At 32.2% G+C, this 3,753-nt stretch overlaps 1 long non-coding RNA gene across 1 annotated transcript; it reads right to left on the reverse strand.

Annotated features, from left to right (window-relative positions):
- Nucleotides 1-352: 352 nt before the first annotated feature.
- LOC125178323 lies at nt 353-2,034 on the reverse strand. The gene is made up of 2 exons (XR_007156861.1): nt 1,951-2,034; nt 353-1,112 (listed from the first exon to the last, which is right to left on the reverse strand). It is a non-coding gene; the product is annotated as an uncharacterized LOC125178323 (long non-coding RNA).
- Between the last annotated feature and the right edge of the window lie 1,719 nt (nt 2,035-3,753).

Raw genomic sequence — 3,753 nt, forward strand, 5'->3', positions numbered from 1 at the left:
GAATTTTGATGTATGTTCCAATTAACCGGCAGGCACATTTTAAAGGGAAAGAAAGAAACCTAAAATGATAAAAACCTTGCGTTCATACGATGTTTGCGTAAAGAGTTAGAGTTGAGGATTAGAAACAATTAGAAGCGATATTTGGTCAGCGTTATTACAGACATCGGGTGTACATTCTTAAAAAAATTTGATACTCGATTCCATTGCATTTTCTAACTAACTAAACTAAAATTCTTCAGGGTGATGTATGACGTGAGCAAATTTGGTGTTCTATCTCGTCAAGTAAACATCCTACAGCTAAACTAGACATCAATTGATACACGCGCCGTAAATCGTTGTGTCCGTATGAATGATGTCAAGTGATGTGTAATTTGTTCAGTTGTGTTCGTATGAAACAGAGATCTTGATGTTGATGTCAAGTGACGTGTAATTTGTTTCTCCCAACTCCCGTAGATGAGCCGCTGTAATGTTACGAATTCTCAGGCTTGTTACGAACAGGTAAAAGAGTCTTGTGTGTATGACGGCCTCTATAAAATATTTAGGAGAACCTGATTTTGTTCAGGGTTGAATTAGGAAGAGGGACGAAGTTAATGAAAAGATTTTTTTGTTCACATAAGAAATGGTGGTGTCGATGAACCAGAATTTCTGCAGCCATTATGTGTGTAGCAGTATCAGATGATTGGTGCAGTTAATTTAACGAACTATATTTTAAAAATACCCGAGATAAAAATACCCAAACGCAGAAATAAACTGTATCATTCAAGTCATGTCTCCTGTTCTTCATATGTGAAGCTTTTTCTTCTTTAACACCCAAGATAGTTCAAATGCAGAGATAAACTGTATCATTCAAGTCATGGATCGCCACGACACATCAGTAGGTTTAAATCTTAAGTTCTTCAAATGTGAAGCTTTTTCTTCTTTAATATTGGAGATAGTACAAAAGCAGAAATAAACTGTATCATTCAAGTCATGGATCATGTTCTTCAAATGTGAAGTTTTTTCTTCTTGTTAATTTTGTTGTTGGCGTCGCCGGCCTGGCCGAGCCTCTGCTGCCGGCGCTGCAGCTCCTCGCGCTCGCTCAGCGGCGCCGGTGTCGCGGCCACCACAGCGCGCTGCCGGGGCACTTCATTATCTCATGAGTTATAGCGTGTAATTTAATATTATATAGCTTCATAATATGATATAATATAGCTTAATAATATGATATAATATAGCTTAATAATATGATATAATATAGCTTAATGACATAATATAATATAGCTTCATAATATAATAATATAATATCCACAACTGCGCGCTGCCGGAGGACTTCATTACCTCACGGGTTTATAGCGTATAATTCAGCTGATTTATTAGAACGTATTCAGTTTATACACTTATATTCATACAGTTATATTCAGTATGATTATTCAGTTTATATATATACATATATATATATATATAACATACAATTCAGTTTATTTTTTAGAATGTATTAAAAAGTTACTGAAGTTTATAGCGTCCAATTCAGTTTATTTGTTAGAATTTATTAAAAAATTAGTGCAGTTTATAGCATCCAATTCAGTTCATTTATTAGCATGTATTAAGAAATTTATGAAATTATGCTGATTTGTTATGCATTAAAAGATATCTGAGTTTTTTAACTTCATATCGTGAAAATAATTCGAATATATAAGTAAAGAAAATATAAAGATATTGGCATAGTGAATCTCAATTATATTCGTCCATAACATATACTGATCATTTTATTGTATATTAGTGGTATGACACACACAAAAATCACGCATAAAATGAACATATACGGACTGCTCATTTCATTCTATTTTAGTGGTATGACACACAAAAATCACGCATAAAATGAACATATACGGACTGCTCATTTCATTCTATTTCAGTGGTATGACACACAAAAATCACGCATAAAATGAACATAATTATAGTTTAACTTACTGTTTTTGACGTCAAAGGAGGTCGCTTCCTCTGCCTTGGAGTTTTATTAATGCTGCCGGTGCCGAGACCGGTCAAGGGGGCGCTAGATAAATCACTGAAACACAAGAAATTTAATGAATAATACAAAACGAGAAGGAATGCAATTTTAAATACATATATTTATGTTGAAAACTAATGGCAAAGGTTTAATATGCGTTTAAAAATTATTTTCAAGAGACAACATTTCTAAAGAGGCCAGTGTCTCCGTTATTACTAATATATAATGAATTTTATTTTATTTTTATTTATATATATATAAAAAAATTATTTTGTACCATTTTTTAATATATACATATTTTTAATTTTTGAAATTATTTATTCTGTCAATTGATACATGCATTATCTCCGACTTCACGCAAGTATGCAAAATTTCAAATCGATTGGACAGGAAGAAATGTGTTAAATATCGATTATAAGATTTGTAGCATACAAACAAGAAGTGAAATTGAAGAGAAGTGTTGTAAAATAGGAGCTGCCTGAGGTTGAAACTTTTAATAAAGTATGAAGGTATCAACGTGGACTAGCATTAGTTGTTTATTCCTTTATAAGAAACTGATGCATTACCGTGATAAGGGTTGACTAGCATATCTACCTAGTGACATTTTCTTATCCATTCTTACTACATTTTACAACACGTCTCTTTAACTTCATTTCTTGTTTCTTTGTTTGTCTGCTACAAATCTTATAGTCGATATTTAACACACTTCTACCTCACCAATAAATTAGAAATTTTACACACTTGCGTAAAGTCGGAGACAATACATGAATCAATTGACAGAATAAATAAGTTTGGAAATTTATTTTTTTAATAAAAAATTAGAGATTACATTTTAAAAACTAATCTTTAGAAGTGTTGTCTTAAAAAAATAATTCTTAAACGCACATCATTAACATTACCCTAAAAAATTATTGAGCTCATTATTTATTATTATTATGCCAGAGAAAATTATTGAGCTCATTATTTATTATTATTATTATGCCAGAGAAAATTATTGAGCTCATTATTTATTATTATTATGCCAGAGAAAATTATTGAGCTCATTATTTATTATTATTATTATGCCAGAGAAAATTATTGAGCTCATTATTTATTATTATTATGCCAAAGAAAATTATTGAGCTCATTATTTATTATTATTATTATGCCGGAGAAAATTATTGAGCTCATTATTTATTATTATTATGCCAGAGAAAATNCAGATCAAGAGGAGAGCAGGACCGCGGCCGAGGTAAGATGCTGCAGGTATGCCTTCCAAAAAAACTGCTAGGCAAACACAGGTGAAGCGGGAGCACCGTGCGGTTAGGCTGGTGTAGGAAATCTGATTGTTCTTGCTGCTATTATTCTTCTTCGGGTTCGGCTTGACACCGGCCAGAAAAGCGGATTATTTACCACTAACAAATTTAATGAATTCCACCAGATTTTTGTACAAAACTAAGAAAATACGCACAAAAAAATAACATTTGTCCATCAAACAAAGAAAAAAACCTACAAAAAAACTAACATTTGAGCATCAAACAAAGAAAAAACGTAAAAAATTAACATTCGACGCTCAAACGAAGAAAAAACGTACAAAGATCCACTACAGCAAATAGGTATAATTTGGTGATGTAATTTATTCTGTTGAAAACTTGGCTTAGAAGTTCTGCAGTCTCGACTTCGATATTGAAACACTTCACCACTGATGTTGAAACACTGCATCACTGATGTTGAAACACTGCACTACTGATGTTGAAACACTGCACTACTGATGTTGAAACACTGCA

Source organism: Hyalella azteca, unplaced genomic scaffold, assembly GCF_000764305.2.
Source record: "Hyalella azteca isolate HAZT.00-mixed unplaced genomic scaffold, Hazt_2.0.2 contig8863, whole genome shotgun sequence".
NCBI lineage: Eukaryota > Metazoa > Arthropoda > Malacostraca > Amphipoda > Hyalellidae > Hyalella > Hyalella azteca.